Raw genomic sequence first — 17880 nt, 5'->3', positions numbered from 1 at the left:
GAAAACGTTATTTCTAAAACATAACCTTCATACAATAGCAGAAAGATAAATACCATGAAACGTTATTTTGAAAACATAACCTTCATAAAATAGCTTTCAAACGAAACGGATATGGATACGAAATGGAAAAAACGCAATCCAAAAGGAGTGTCATGCATGATGTTTCAAGATAAATATATAAATACAATATATATACTTCCTTTGAAACTTAGATTTTTATACATTTTTTACCTAACACATTATTAAGTCCTCGTCAGATTCCCGATGGATTAAGAAAAAAAAAACAAAAATAAATCTTACATGTACAAATCTGCAAACCCACAAAAATGGAGTCAAATGAATTGTTGGTCACTAAACTTATATGGTTGTCTCAAAATTGTCACTAAAATTCAATTTGTCTCAATAAAATCACTCAATTTTGAGTTTTGTCTCAATTAGGTGATTACGGTGTTTAATGATTAAAAGAGATTAGAATGATGATATGAGTGAAACATGAGTCAACTCAGATCTCTAACCGACGTGACAGCCACCTATACACCACCTGTCAGCTACATGTCGGTTATTTTTATGAAAAAAACAACTCATGCTCATGTGTCAGTCATGGCACCATTCTGATGCATTTCAACCACTGAAACCCATGGTGACATATGAGCATCCGTCAACTCAGATCTCTGACCGACACGACACGTGGCAGCCACATATACACCACCTATCAACCACATGTCGGTTATTTTTATGAAAAAAAACAACTCATACTCATGTGTCAGTTATGACATCATTCCGATTCATTTCAACCTGATTGACCTAACTGGGACAAAACTCAAAGTTGAGTGGCTTTATTGTGACAAATCGAAGTTGAATGACCATTTTGAAACAATAATCTAAGTTCAATGACAAACTATGAATTTAACTCACAAAAATGGGAAAAAATGAGATAGGATATTGACTGTCCAGATACTAGTAAGAAGAATCTTTTTATCTTCTCTGAAAGTTAAGGAATCTGATGCTTCCAGTAAAAATGAAGAAGAAGAGCAAGACCCAACCAAGATGAGCAATAACAACTGGTATAAGAAAGCTATGCTTGAAACCAAAGACTTGTTCAAGGTATACATTTACAGCCATTGGTTCTGATTCTGGAATTTCAAGCATATTTTTCTTATCTCCAATTTGAGAAGTTATAACTCCATAGATTGTCCATGAAACTGGAGATCCCCAGTAGTACCATCTCCACCATACAGGCATTTGCTGCATTATAACAAGAAAAAAAAAAGCACTTTTAGGGGTTTTTAATCAGTAAAATTTGTCAATTTAGGCCTTGTACTTCTATTCAGAAACATGTCTGAGGGCTCTGAGGGTGTGCAGGAAGGTGGTAATGTATCATTTTTTGTTTGACACCAAATTGACAAGCAATTTTTATTGGGTTAGAGTTGAAATGTTGACCCGAAAATGAGACTAATATTTAAAATTATTATTATATTTTCTCAGTTTTTACAGCTTGTCTTTATTAATAAAGGTAGTAAAATTATAGTTATTACTTGAAAACACAACTTGAACCTCTTATATTCTTATTCTCCAGCCCTTCCAAGTTGTCTAAAAACTGACTGACCCCCGAAATTCAAAACGTTACAACTAACCCCAATTTGATTATTTGGGATAAATAAGCTCTCAAGTTGCTTATTTGAAATAAATAACTTCTCATATTGCTTATTTGCAACAAATAACCCCTAAAACCAAAAAAATATTCAACATAATATTACATCAGAAATAAAAAAATGTCCAAAATATCGACGGCTACATCTAACTAATCTAACGATACATTAACAAAAAGGCAAAAACAAAACCCCCAAAATCACAAATATTAACCTATTTGAAGGGTTATTTGTTCCAAATAAGCAAGTTGAGGGAGTCAGTTATAACGTTTTGAAGTTCAGGGGTCATTTGCAGTTTTTGGACACCTTGAGGGGGCTGGAAATATATTAGACCTATTAACAATAATTAAAGGTTAACTAATTGATTGGTATCTACATTTTTACTTAACACACTGTTTAATAATACATTATAAAGTCCTTATTTGTGTACCATAGTGCATATTCCTATGAGGATTGAGGTTTGATACACAAGGGAATCTTATGGGATGGTTTCAAAAGTGGCTAACGAGTCTCAACTTACGTTTGACTATACACTCGAAAGTAGGACTTGGCAGAATGCTTATAGGGCAGAAATCCCCTCGGAATTAGTTGGTTGGCCGATGGCTTGGAGATATCTCGACCCCATGCGGGAATATTGGCTTAGTACAAGTTTGTCCCCGTATTTGCATACTTTACAAGTTAACAAAAAGTGTTGGAGCTTTGATACAGTCAACAAAAAAAGGGGCTAAAGGATTATTTTCTTGTAGTGTTTCGAAGTTCTACTAGCTTTTTCTTGCCTGTTCTGTAACGTGCAAAAATAACCTTGACAACCATATGCAATTTTACCATAACGTCTACAATGGTGAAATTTTACCCCTAACGTTGGCTGTCTAGGCAATTTTACATCTAAGGTTGCCAAGTTTGGTCAATTTGAAAAATTATTCATCAAAATGTGTTATCAGCCACGAATCTTGTCATCTATACTTCACATCACATGTGCTTCATTTTATCACTAATTAGTAACAAATCACATAACCATGAATAGAGGTGAAAAAAAAAATTTACTAACCGATATCACAAATATTTCGTCCAATTTAAAAATCACAATCTCCCAGTCAAGAAACTTATTTTTATTTGTCCATCTCAAAAGCTGAATCACCCTAACCACGTATGCGGCCCAACTCGACGAAAAAGTTAAATAAGGGCCTGATCTATAACAGAATCAATGATCAATGGCTCAATATGGAAAAATACATGATCAGGAGCTTGGTCCTTAAAACAAATTCAGGAGCTTAATTATGCTTTTTGCCTTTTAGAAATTACGGTATCCGTTTTTGTAAAATTGCACCATTTTAAATGTTTCTAGTAAAACTGCATCATTTTAGAAATTACATTTCCCGGTATCTGTTTTTTTGCAGCTTACCTCTTCATTTTAAGCAGTTAAAGATGCATATTCATCTTCCAAGTTCAAGTAAACAAAGAAAATATAGCTACATACCGGTCTGGAAATCATGAAGCCGGAGAACAAGTTCCATAAACTCATGAAGAACCCCATAAGAATAGCAGCAACTTGTTGTCCAGGAGTTACCGCAACAAGCATCATTCCATACAATGAATTGATGACGAAACACATCAAAACGAAGTAACTGAAATATAAAAACTTCTCAACCTTCCATTCAAACCCGATCATGGCATACAAAAGCGGAGCATATATTATGGTTTGCAAAAGATCGTAGATCGTCTCTATAGCCACCTGAAATAAAGAATAAGAGAGCCATTTAACCCAAAAACTTAAGCAAATTGGTAGGGTCAATGAACTTTCACCATGTGATTTTAAGCAACTTTCACTGCTGACTAAAAAACAAGTGTCTGTGGCCTAGCTGACCGAAATGACATGTGGCTGCTAGCTAGCTGACACTCGTCGTTTCAGTCAGCTAGATGACAGCCACATGTCATCTAAGTGCAGCCATTATGTCATTTTTATCAGCGGTGAAAGTTGATTACTGCTGATGTGGCAGCTACGTCACTTTTCTGGTGTTTTTTTGCTCTTGAAGACGAGAGTGACTTAATTGAAACAAAATTCAAAGTTAGAATTATTTTATTGAGACAAACTGAATTTTTATTACCACATTTTGAGACAACCATGAAAGTTGATTGACCAACGATGCATTTAACCCCAAATAGGTAAGGTTTTAAGCAGGGTGGATTTACACGTCCGAGACCACCGACATAAGGGGAAATAGAGAAAATATAATTATGACAGAAATTTTTGTTAATGTAAAATTTCTGTCGCCAATTAGAGTATATTCAGAATTTCTAACAGATTTGGTGTAAGTGACGTGGTGATGTAAATAGTATTTTGTTGCTAATGTGAAATTTCTGTTGCCAATTACAGTATATTCAGAATACCTAACCGATTTGGTATTAATGACGGAATTGGCGATGTAAAACAGTCGTTGCTTACCTGAGCAAATGCATAAGGCAACTCTGAATACATTCCAGCTGCTCGTTCGCGGTAAAAGACTGTTCTCTCTATCGCTACCGCAGACGTCACTGCCATAGCATTGATACCTCCTAGGAAAAGAAGAGCACCGAAAGCAGCTCCCATAAGATTCGTCAGATCCTGCTGCTTTTGACTGTCAAGAAATCAGTACACGGTCCAATCCGAGATCAGCATACATTCAAAATGAAGAAATATGGTCATTTCAGAAAAGGCTATAATATATCATTTGTCCCGGTCTTGTCCAAAAAGCTTGGTTGACCTCCTAAACTTTCAAAGTGTTTCTATAGTCCCTCAACTTATTTAAAATGTCCCGATAACCTCCTAAACTTGCTTAAAATGTAGTCAACTAATCAATCGGTTGCAAAAAAAGTAATTTGTAGGCGAAAAGTGTGTTGGATGTGCCTTGTACTTGCTCAACTGTAAAACTTCCTTTCTCATATTACTTTTACAAGGCGCGTGCACACACCTTTCGCATGCAGCTTACTTGTTTGCAGCTGAGTAATTAGTTGATTACATTTTAAGCAAGTTGAGAGGGTTATCAGAACATTTTAAGCAAATTGAGGGGACTATCAGAATATTTTGAAAGTTCAAGAGGCCAACAAATTTAGCGGACAAATGATGTATTAAGCATTCAGAAAATGTTCTATACTTACAATTGTTGTCCTTTATCCCAGAATATAGCACCAAACATAAGACCAATGGCAATTGTCATAACAAACCGGATCGTGTTGAACTGAGTGTTCCTCCAATATGACCAGTATTGTTTCCAAAAACATGCCTTGCATTGAGTTGTAAAGCTTTGGGAGTATTTCGTCGGGAAGTAAAGATCTTTAGAGCTTGATGGAGTGCTCAGTTCCTTGATGAGACCTTGATTTCTCCTGAAAATTGCGGGCGGAAGAGAATTGTTAGTTTCTATATAGAATCACAATATACACAGTGTGATACTAAGACCCGAAAAGACATTTCTTAGTACTTACTGGTAGAGATCAGAACTGGCATAAATGTCCGCAAAATCAACACCAAGTTGTCCCTCTACTGTAGTAGAGCTGACTTCTAACATCCATGTAGCAGGATTGTAGCCTTCTTTGATCTTTGCAACTCCCGGTACCGCCTGCAAGGGAAATCGGAGATGTTTTCCCCATCTTCTGATGACATGGATATATACTTCGGTACATCATGATATATACTTCGGTACATCATGAGATTGCATATGTTACTCACCTCGAAATATTCAACAAGCTTATGAGAATGGCGACCAAGAGGTCGGCATATATCACTTGTCCTCCTCTTTTCATTAACAAGAGCTGCAATCGATGACACCGTTATGTTAAAACATTGATACCGATATGAAACAACAATCCACATAGAAGCAAACAATCACTCATAACCAAATAGAAATGAAACAGAACAAGAACCAAACCTCATCGAAAGCTTCAAAGATATCAATACTCGGTTGGTGGATTGTGCAGACAACAGTTCGTCCGGTATCCACCGTGTTCCTCACGGTACGCATAACAATTGCAGCAGCTCTAGCATCAAGACCTGATGTTGGCTCATCCATAAATATGATAGATGGATTAGCAACCAACTCTACTGCTATAGTTAGCCTCTTTCTTTGTTCTGTCGAAAGTCCGTTCACTCCCGGAAGTCCAACCAGGGCATGCCTTATTGAGTTTAGCTCCACCAATTCCATAACTTCTTCTACAAACATCTGCGAGTGAAAATACGAGCAAAGTCAGCTACAATTTCCCCATTTCGTATAACAAAAAGAAGTCGCCTTTGGTGGTTATGATAAGTATGTCATATTCAAATACGATTAGGAATCATGTGGACCAATACCAACACTAACTAGGAATACCAAAATCGATTAGGAAAGTACCCGTGATTCCTAATCGTATTCGAATACAACAACAACAACGACAATAACAACAACAACAACAAAGCCTTAGTCCCGAAATGATTCAGGGTCGGCTAACATGAATTAAAATTTTGGGTTGCAAGACGAGGACTTCCCAAGAGGTCAGCCATCTTAGTATTACTTTCGTCCAAACACGTTTAACTTCGGAGTTCGGATGGAATCCGGTGCATTAGTGCTGGTATGATCGCACCCTTTTGGTTCATGTCCATAAGATGTGGCTAAGTTTTACGCTGGCCGCCACAAACCTACCGCAACCCTCCTCCTTTATCCGATCTTGGGACCGGCTGGGAAGGCCATAATGGTATTCGAATATGGCATACTTATCCTGTTAGACAGCATACCTCCCGCGTTTCCTTCTTTACATCAGCAGCAAGACGAAGCCAGGCAGAGTATACAAGAGATTCATGGACTGTTACATATGGTGAATGAATGTCATTCTGCTCACAATATCCGCTTATCCGGGCAAATGTGGCTTGGTTCTTTGGGTAACCAGAAATCCATATACTTCCTTCAATGTATCCACCAGTTTTCCTTCCAGCCAATACATCCATTAGAGTCGTCTTCCCAGCACCGCTGACACCAACTAATGCTGTCAAAGTACCGGGCCTAAAAGCCCCACAGACATTTCGTAGCAGCTGCAGCCGGTCCTCTTCAAATTCAGCTTTCATTTCCTGAAAAGTTCACCAAAAAATGGTAAGCACATTATTTATATACTGAAAATTTTGATTGTCATACAGAATCGAAGAAACATACTGCGGGCATATCCACATAATAGTTAATGTGGTTAAAAGAAAGTGATAGAGGCTGAAAAGGCAAAACCATTCCTTTCATAGATGGACTTTTGGCAACATTAACGTTTGAATTGTTACGCCTTTGAGTCGCCACCATTTCGATCCCTACAATCAATCATCTAATTCTTCATAAAACACATAGGAACATAATTATGCATTTCCTTGTCAAATACTGACCTTGTGAATTGGATCCTGACTGTGTTTTCTCTTCATCAGAATCATTAATAATCGGATTTTTTTCACCGGGAGCTGGTATTGATATAAAAGGCCATATCTTTAAGTATTCGAATTCGAGAAATAAGAGAGGTTGTCAAATAAACATGTGGAAGACATAAGAGTTACCATTCAAATATGTCATTGCAAAAACAACAAGAATGTTGAGAACAATATTAAACCCGAAAAGCACTCCGATGCAAGCCCAAAACCACCCTTCCGTCGTAAACAGATCCCTTTCCTTAAGAAGGGAAATTCCAACTGTAGGCTCACTTGGATTGCCAGTGGGCTATTATACAATTAAGAAATCAAATCATAAGTTAAAAATGTATACAAAAAAATTTCAGTGAACGCCGGTGATTAAGACTTACAGTGCTCCACCGATCATCGAGAAACTCGTTCAAACAAATGGCATTTTGTCCATACATCATAGGAGAAGTATAATATGCCCACCTCAACCATGATACAATGTCATCTGCATACCAAAAATTAGACATTATTTTCGCTAGAGGTGGCAAAATTACACACAACCCGATTACACTGACACGACATCAACACGCAAAGGTTTATTACCTTTGGAAATCATGAAGCCACCAAGGATACAGAACAACAAGAGGATAAGGAATCCAAATGAATTTGCAGCAACTTCTGTTCTTCCAGCAGCTGCTATGAGACGGAATAGAGCGAGACCAGACTGATTTATTGCAAAGAATGACAAGAACTGTCTGAAAAACCTGCAAAATATTGGAGATGCATCTGTAAAAAGTCTTAAGAGAAAAGCAATAAGAGTAAAGAGCATATCAGCACTCAACTCGCCAATTTTGATTGAAAAAACAAGGGAAATGATGCAGTCGAAGATCGAGCAATTTGGCAAATTCTGCCAAGTTTACATTTCTGAACCTATTCTGATTGGAAAAGGAACAATAGCTAAAACCCATAGCTAAGCTATAGGCTTGTAATCGAGCCGAGCTTTGGGCTGCTAGCTCGGCTTGCTATAAAATTTTATGAGCTCAAGCCCAAGCCGAGCTTTGGCTTGCTCAAGCTCGGCTCAGATCATTAGAAAATAAACGTTCAAGCCGAGCTTCGAGCTTGTTTCGAGCCCAAAATCCTCTTTGAGCTTGGTTCTTTAAGAAAATTATCTAACCATGAATTGCTCGTGAGTAAATCGTTAATTATATTTATGAAGTTTGCTCGTAAATAGCTCTTTAATTGTGTACATAAAGAAGCTCACAAGCAAAGTTCGTAAATAAATAAACAAGATGCTTACAACAAATAGTTCGTCTATTACTCATTTATTATGTTTGTGAACAAACACATCTAATAGCAAATGGAATAATATTAAGTTTAGATATTTGTGAACTAACACAAAACTATATAGTTTTCTACAAAACTAAAATTTGTTTATAAATGTTCTAATCGAGCCTGCTCGCGAGCTTTCGAGCCGAGCTTTGTGCGTCGATTCAACTATTAGCTACAAAAGGTGGTCTTGTTATTCCTATATTACTGGTATTCGTAGAATCAACAGGCTTATAGAACTCTAGCTTCCTATCTGCGGAGCCGCAGCAAATGCATTGTAAAGAATAGATCGAAGTAGGCACCTATTTGCAGAAGGAGCAAATCCAATGGTATAGTACGTAAGAACGATCCAAATCGCAGATTCCATTAATGATAGGGGAATTCTGAGGATGAAAATAGGCAAGACAAAAGCCCATGCCGGGTAAAATAAGGCATCTCTCTGCTTGAAGAATATAGGAAGCCGAATAAGAGTCATTGCAATCTCAGCCATTCCGTTGAACATGACATTAAGGAGAGCGAAAAAGAGAGCTCCGAAATACTTCCCTCCACCTTCTCGTACACCAGGTTTCATCTCAGTTCTGAAGTAAAGCGTAAACGAAATTATAGCCATGAATGTTATCTGGAAAGTTTTGAATATGTAAATGAACGAGTTTCGTTTCATCAATAGCCATTCCCTCGAATAACATGCTTTGAAGAGTTCCCATTTAGATATCCCAAACTTTTCTTTCACCAAAGCAGCTGGATGAGTTCTAGACTTATCAAAGGGAATGCTGAGTTCGTCGGATATCCGGTCACCAATATGAAATGAATTGAAAGCTTTTGAAAATTCCGACACTGAGATATATCTGTATTGTTGGTTCTTTGTAAACCAGTATTGTTCTTGGTCCTTCTTTGAAGTTACTTCCTGCAGAAAATCAGCAACTCCCTTTCTTTCCGGACATCTGAAACCCATGTATTCGAAGAATTCGAGTACATTCTCTCTCGGACCTTGGTAGACAATCTGACCCTCCGAAAGTAAAATAATGTCGTCAAAAAGATCATATGTTTCCGGTGGAGGCTGTAAAAGAGAAATGACCATTGTTTCATCCATTACATGAACCATCTGCCTCATGTACTTGATGATTTGGAAAGTAGTAGAGCTGTCTAGCCCCGTCGAAATTTCATCCATGAAAAACGCTTTCACTGCTCCAACTAACATTTCCCCTGAAATTTCATACAAGCTTTTAGCATTAGAAATGTGTAGCAACTCACCCATGAGAAAAATGACAAAACTTTAGCATTTGGGCTTTTAGCTAGAAAATTATGTTTCGATAAAAAACAAAATACATTACAAACTTTAATATATATTTCATTGTTTTAAATTTTTTGTAAGTATGTTATAAGGCTTTTCTTTTGTTTCCTACACTACTCATTCTATGCATTTATGATGAATTTGGTTAGAGTTCGGCTCGAGATATTAACGAGCCAAAGCCAAACCTACCTAGTTTGGGCTGGGCTGGGCTCGTTTACACCACTAATTTACACATACCCGTTGTCACACGCTTCTTTTGTCCCCCGGAAATTCCCCTTCTCATTTGATCTCCCACCATTATATCAGCACATACATCCAATCCGAGAAGCTGAGCAAGAAAAATAAAATCATTAGCTATGCACTAAGGCGAAAAATTAGACAACTTCTACTATACACCGGTTGTAATGCACCCGACCAATCAAAAGAGGGATGGGTACCAATTCATAGGAGATGATTGGTGTTAAGAAATAAACATCTACATATGCACCGGGAGTATAGTAGAATTTCTCAAAAAATTATCCTTTGACTTGATATAATGTCAAAATCGAAGTAGATAAGGGGAAATTGAAGGGAAGGATTTCGAATTTTTACATGAAAACCATAAACGATGAAATAATAAAGGAACCTTTAGAATATAGTCCGTGACTAAACTGCTTTCCTGACCAGAAACAGCAGTAGCCTTCATGTATGCATCAATTTCAGGATCTGGTTTGATACCGGCTTCTTTCTCTCGTCTTGAAAGCTCTAACAGCATATCAAATCTGGTTCCAACTCCCATACAACGCCCCGAGAAATCCATTGTTTCACGGACTGTCATCTCACCACAATGAAGATCATGCTGACTAATATAAGCACAGGTTCTCTGAGGATAAAATTCCGAAAACTCGTGGCCGCAGAAGGTCACTTTTCCTGAAATCCTTAAATCATCATCAAGTTTGCCTGCAAGTGCTTTTAGTAGAGTTGTTTTCCCCGAGCCAGGCGGACCGAGAAGTAATGTTATCCTTCAAGTAAAAATGAACAAGAAAATCAGCTAATATCTACCCGCTATCAGCAATAGCAAATAACAATACGAAAAGGTAAACATCAACGACTAAAACAGATTCTTAGCAACTTTCATAAGAAAATAAAAAAATCGTGGTCTAACTGCAAATTCCATATGCATACGAGCTATTAGTAACAGCAAATAGCTAACCGTAAACAACAACTAAATCAAACGCACCCGACTAATTGCACATTCCATATGCATACCTTGATGGCTTTATTACTCCACTCAAATCATGGAGAATCTTGATAACTCTTTTCTTAGATGGAGAAAGCCCAATAGTACCAAGAACACCCTATTCATAGAAAGTCAACTAATTAGTAAGTGCATCCGATTAATTAGTTCGAGGTTGTTTAAACACCCAAATAGAAATCAAACTAATCATGACGAAACTAACGAAAAAACTTACCTCAATCGCAGTGAGGGCAGAGTTTAGAAGAGTTGGGAGTGCTCTACTTCCAACTTGTGCTTCTCCTTGAACCTCTAAATTTTCGAATCTCACTTCAATCTTCGGAATCTCAATTCCTACCCTGTTGCAGCCAAAACTAGAAATCAGTCACTTATTTCGATGTTGCACAGAAATGGAAAGTGACACAAGAAATGTTATTTCTAAACATAGCGAGGAAACCAAAATGAAAACGGACATGAAACTCTGAACAAGTTTACGTGCAACATAGATTAAGAAACTCAACTAACCAAGTACTGAATTCAAGAACTTGAGTTCATCTTTTTTCTTTCAGTAATTTTGATAGTCACTAGATGGACTAGATTTGATGTTGCACAGAAACGGAAACGGACACCATGAAAAGTCATTTCTAAAAAAACATATGAAGCAACCAAAGTCAAAACAGACACAAAACACTGAATGAGTTTCCGTGCAACATAGATTAAGAAAGTCAAATAACCGAAATAAAAAACTTGAGTTCATTTTTTTAACCGAAATAAAAAACTTGAGTTCATTTTTTTTCTTTCAGTAGTTTTGATATTAGCTAGACGGACTAGATTTGATGTTGCACAGAAATTGAAATACACACCATGAAACGTTATTTCTATAAAAACAGCCAGGAAACAAAAATAAAAACTGAAATAGAAACAGACACGAAAAGCAGAAACGCTACCGAAGAGGATTTAAAGTACTGAAACCAAAAACTTGACTTAATCTTTGTTCTTTCAATAATTTTGATAGTCACCAGATCGACTAGATTCAATGTTGGACAGAAACGGAAACTGACACCAGGAAACATTATTTCTAGAAAAACATATTGTGGAAATCAAAATGAAAACCGATACAAAACACGAAAACGCAGAAACATAACCAAAATAAAAACAGAACAGAAAGCAGAAACACTAACGAAGAGGAGTTTCCGTGCAACAGAGTCTAGATTAAAAGAGTTAACTAACCTGTCAATTCTATTCCTTAACGTCAAAACATAAACGAAACTCTGAATGAGTTTCCGTGCAACAGATTAAGAAAGTCTAACCAAGTACTGAAATAAGAAAACTTGAAATCATCTTTTTTTTCTTTCAGAAATTTTGATGTTTGCTAGACGGACTAGATTCGATGTTGCACAGAAAGGAAAACAGACGCCATTTAACTTACTTTTTTTTTTTGCAACCGAGTGATCAATTAATTACATTTTATGCAAGTTTAGGGGGCTAACTCAACATTTTATACAAATTGAGGGGGCTACCAGGACACTTTGAAAGTTCAGGGGTCAATCAAGCTTTTTGGACAAGTTCATGGACAAATGATGTATTAAGCCTTTCTAAAAACATAGCAAGGAAACAAAAGTAAAAACTGAAACACAAACAGACACGAAAAGCAAAAATGCTACTGAAGAGGATTTAAACAACTTAACCAAGTACTGAAACCAAAAACTTGACTTAATCTTTTTTCTAACAAAATTTTTGATAGTCAACAGAAACGTGTTGGAGATAATTATTGTTAATTATCTCATTAGCTATCATTAGATACCAACGAATAACTATTAGGCTTGTTTAGAGTTATCAAATAACTAGTGTTTATGTTTATCTATATTACATATTGACAATCCTAGTTAAACTCTAACTCATGTAATCTATATATATATAGATAAGACTCTATGATCAACACTGATTCAGGGAAATTCATTAAACACAATATATCTTTTCTATGTCTATTATATATTCATGGTATCAGAGCTATGCAATTAGATACTGCTTCAGCTTCGTTTTCACCGATATAACAATCTTGGTTTTGTCTTCCCGCTGTACGCTATGCAAGAATTTTTGAATTCGATTCATAAATTCTTTTTTACCTCACCTTCTGCCCTCTCCTTTCCTTGTTTTCCCTTTATTTTCCCTTCAACTGTCTCTCTGTGTCCTACTCGTGTTTCTTAGCCCTTCTCAGCACCCTGCCAAATTCAATTACATCAATACAGAAACCCCCAGTTAGACTTTTCTCCTTTCTTCTTTTCAATTTTGTGCCATATTCTCTTCCATTCTCTTCCCTTTTATTGATTCTATCGATCTTGATCCCTTGCCTCTTTGTTAAATCTCTCATCTCGATTTTGTTTTTTTTGTTTCTAGTTTTGCTTTTGTTGCTGCTGTTGGTTTTCAATTTCTCTTCTTTTTTTTTCGATAAAGAGGGGAATCTTGGTCTTCCTGAGTTACGGTTCTGTTGAATAACATCTTCAAATTTCATTAACCCCAATATCATCTCCTCAATATCTGTTCGAGAAACTCTTCTTGATTTTACTTTCTTCTCAGCAATCCTTTTTCTTTCCGTTTACTTTTCTTCCCTGTCTGTATCTTTTCTTGCTTACGATTTGTGTCCGCAGTCTTCTGTTCGTTCGTTCTGGTTTGTCCGTGTTGTTCGTTCTTGAGTCACTGACTCTCCCCTTCACTTTTCTGTTCATCTATGGCTGATTCCCAACATATAGTTAACTCTGCCCCTGTTGCACCAGCAACATATGTGGCTGCCATTCAAAAACATGCTTTGTCTTCGCCACCGGGCAATGGAACTGCAGTTCTCAGTTCCAACGTTCTTCTTGCTTCCCTCTAATTTAATTATCCCTGCAATTTCACCTATTCCCTCCCCAAATATCCCCTTCCTATTTCGTTTTCCTTATTTCCTTCAGTGTCTCATTCTCAAATCTGCACGATCAATTTTCCTCTAATTTGTTCATGTTTCTACTTCTGTCCTGGTCTGCTTTCTGCATTCAGTCTTATTCAAGCAGAGTCATATCTCTGCTTTTTTTGTTTTAGTCCTTCCAGCTCCATGGTTCATCTACTCTTTTATGGATTACTCTAATTGGTGTTTTGTTTCTTTTCCTATCCCATCTGTTCAGCTTTGGCGTGATACTTATCAGCTCGTGAACAAGTACAATATGGTTTTCTCAAGCTTCCGCTTCATTCTGAGTGATGATCAAGTTGTGGATATCTTTAGCAAGCCGCTTGCAAGTGCTTGGAGATAATTATTGTTAATTATCTCTTTAGCTATCATCAGAGACTAACCTAATAACTATTAGGTTTGTTTAGAGTTATCAATCCTAGTTTAACTCTAACTCATGTAGTTTAACTCTAAGTCATGTAATCTACTATATATACAAGACTCTATGATAAACACTGATTGAGGGAAATTCATTAAATACAATATATCTTTTCTATATATTCAACAAAATGGACACCATCAACTCTCGAAATTCATTAAATCCCTTTCCGATCAACTCTCGAATGTAGACTGTCTGCTACCAATGGCCAGATGGTTTGCAACTTATCTCTGGTTTAACTGATGCCTACGACACAGTTGGCACACAGATCCAACACGGAGATCCCTTCCTCCCTTTCACAAAGCCCGATCTATGCTTATCCTAGAAGAGACCGCAAAATCTCGCAAGAACAGTCCATCCACCGAACCTGTCGCACTCGCAGCATCTTCTGATGTCGCCGACCAGCCACCGCACTACTCCTCTTCCCGGCCGGCGCATAATCGCACGCCCCAGTCCCATCGCGGCGGGCGATACGGTGGCCGTCACCACCGCGGCAGAGGTGGTCGCTCCAATTACAGAAACTCGGCCGGCTCCTCCTACCGCCAGCCGTTCAACCCGCCTTGGGCTCCCTTCTATCCCTGGGCGGCGCAGCAAACATGGGCCACTCCACCGTGCCCCTTCCCGACGGCCCCATGGCCCAATCAGCCACCATCCGGCCGCCAACAGCCGCACTCCGGCATCCTCGGCCCGCACTCCACCGTGCCACATTAAGGATACTACCTAGACACTACAGTCCATACTTAGACAGACCCACACCTACAAGACCCATACCATGGATTTTAATCATGCTAAGCTTGCTACAGATACATAATACATAGTCTAAAAGATAATACAACTCAAAACAAGAAACTTAAGATACTTGGGAATATAAAACATAATTTGGGAGATGCAGCCTAGAAGAACAAATCTGATATGAGAGACGACAACGGAACATCAAGCTTTGTTGGAAAAGGACAAGCAAAACTCAGTTGAAGCAACACACAAGATGCTGCTAGCAACGCCATTGCACAAAAGGAGATTCACTGGAAAACTAACCGGACAAACAATTAACTCACAAGGCAGACATTAATGCTGAAGAAAACAACCCAAAAAAAACAAACCCACAAATTCTGCACACAAGGGCAGAAAATGAAACCAAACTAGGCTTTGATGCCATGTTACAGACCATGTGAATACACTGGAAACACATGGGATACCATATAGACTAAAATTATATGAATCTATTTCATTCAACGTGAATACACAAATATATGCACATTAAGGATACTACCTAGACACTACAGCCCATACCTAGACAGACCCATACCATGCTTACATTATTACACACAGTAACAGAAACAGACATTATAAAACGTTATTTTAAAAAAAAAACATAGCAAGGAAACGAAAATGAAGAAAACGGACACGAAATGCTAAACGAGTTTCCGTGCAACATAGCTTAACAAAATCTTCAAAGACTTGACTCGAGACAAAATCGAGATCTATGTTGATGATATGATAGTCAAAAGTCAACGAATTGAGGATCATGCTCCACACCTCAATATGTTGATATGATCATCAAAGACTTGACTAGATTCAATGTTGCACAGCCGACACTAGAAATGGAAACGAAACTACGAAAACGCTAATGAAGATGGGTTTTTGTGCATTGAGGATCATGCTTCACACCTCAATATGTTGGTATGATCATCAAAGATTTGAGTAGATTTGATGTTGCACAAAAACGGAAACCGACACCAGAAACGGATATGAAATTGCGAAAACACTATTGAAGACGAGTTTCCATGCAATGTAAACTAGATTAAGAAAGTCAACTAACCTTTCAATTCTATTCCTTAACCTCAACAAGAATTTCTCATTATCTTGTTCAACAGCCTGAAGAATACATCAACAGTGGTTATTCTAGATGGACTAGATTTGATGTCGTACAGAGACCGAAATTGAAACCATGAAACGTTATTTCTAAAACAAAACATAGCGAGGAAACCAGAATGAAAACGGACACGAAACTCTGAACAACATAGACTAAGAAAGTCAACTAACCAAGTATTGATATCAAAACTTGAGTTCATCTTTTTGCTTTCAGTAATTTTGAAATTCACTAGATGAACTAGATTCGATGTCGCATAGAAGAAACGGACACCATAAAACGTTATAGGGCGGCCTGGTGCACTATGCATCCCCGCTAAGCGATGGTCCAGGGAGGGGTCCACCACAAGGGTATATAGGGGGCAAGCCTTCTCCTGCCAATTTTTTGGCAAGAGGATGCTCCTAAAACTCGAACCCATGATCTCTCGGTCATACGACAACAACATTTATCGTTGAGCCAAAGCTCGCCCTCTGGACACCATCAAACCTTATTTCTAAGAAAAACTTAGCGAGTCAACCAAAATAAATAAAAACAGACACGAAACATTAAACGAGTTTCTGTTCAGCATAGATTAACAAAATCTTCAAAGACTTGAAAAAATCGAGATCTATGTTGATGATCTGATCGTCAAATGCCAAAGCATTGAGGATCATGCTTAACAAGTCAAAGACTTGACTGGGGTTCAACTTTGTTCTTTCAATAAATTTGTCAAGAACCAGATAGACTAGATTCTATGTTGCACAGAAACAGAAACGGACGTTATTTCTAAAAAAACATAGTGAGGAAACCAGAATGAAAACCGATACCAAACTGCAAAAACGCCACCAAAGATGACTTTTTGTGCAACATAGATCAGGAAATGTTATTTCCATAAAACATAGTGAAACCAAAATGAAAACGGGCACGAAACACGAAAACGCCACTGAAGACGATGCAAACATAGATTAAGAAAGTCAACTAACCTGTCAATTCTATTCCTCAACCTCAATAAGAATTTCTCATTATCTTGTTCAACAACCTGAAGAATACTTTGCATCAACTGTTTCTTATCTTCAATTCCAATCCGAGTAACATCAATTTCATTCTGCACAACTTTTCCATTGCTCAAAACCTGCTTCAACATCCCTTTTCTCACTCTATCATAAGTAGGTAATCTTTCTATAGCCGCCCACCGGAGCTCCACCTCCTCATCATCCGCCGTGTATCTTGAACTTCGTTGAAACACATCCGGTGCATTAAACATTTCTCTTACACTGTTAGAACCCCAACTTCTCTTGCTACTTTGTCTACTACTACTACTTAATCTGCTAATATCATCTGCAGCTAATGCAGCTGCTGCCATTTTTAATCACTTCAAAGCTTTCTTCTGTGTTTTTTTCTTTAAAATGCTCCAAAAACGAGTCAACTTTTCTTGAAATCTTGATAAATGAAATGGTGATGATGGTTTGGAAACTTGAAAGGTTGCAGATTTATTATATTTTAATATGCAGCAACATCAAGGCCTGGTCAGACATTGGCGAGATACAAGAAAAGAAAGAATAACAAAATATTATATATTTTATTATAAAGAACCATCCATGTTTTGCAATAGTTATATATATAATTATATATAATAATTTGTTAGCTTCTAGGTCGTCGTATGCATGAAGAAGCATTCATGTTTTGCAGCAGGTATATCGAGGCCATTTATATTATCGAGGCTTAATACATCATTTGCCTAATAGACTCTTCACTTTCCGTAAAATATTCAGATATGCTCTCAACTCGTTTAAAATGTAATTAATTAATTATTAGATTA

General features: G+C 37.4%; 1 non-coding gene and 1 pseudogene across 1 annotated transcript; both read right to left on the bottom strand.

Moving 5' to 3' along the window:
* Window positions 1–215: 215 nt before the first annotated feature.
* Window positions 216–17623, bottom strand: LOC136223646 (pleiotropic drug resistance protein 2-like; annotated as a pseudogene).
* LOC136225084 (5S ribosomal RNA) lies at window positions 6123–6241 on the bottom strand. Its single transcript, XR_010686820.1, has one exon. It is a non-coding gene; the product is annotated as a 5S ribosomal RNA (ribosomal RNA).
* Window positions 17624–17880: the final 257 nt, after the last annotated feature.

The sequence above is a fragment of the Euphorbia lathyris genome, chromosome 3, assembly GCF_963576675.1.
Source record: "Euphorbia lathyris chromosome 3, ddEupLath1.1, whole genome shotgun sequence".
NCBI classification, from domain to species: Eukaryota; Viridiplantae; Streptophyta; class Magnoliopsida; order Malpighiales; family Euphorbiaceae; genus Euphorbia; species Euphorbia lathyris.
Note: the sequence above shows the minus strand (reverse complement) of the source record. Positions and strands in the feature narration are given on the sequence as shown.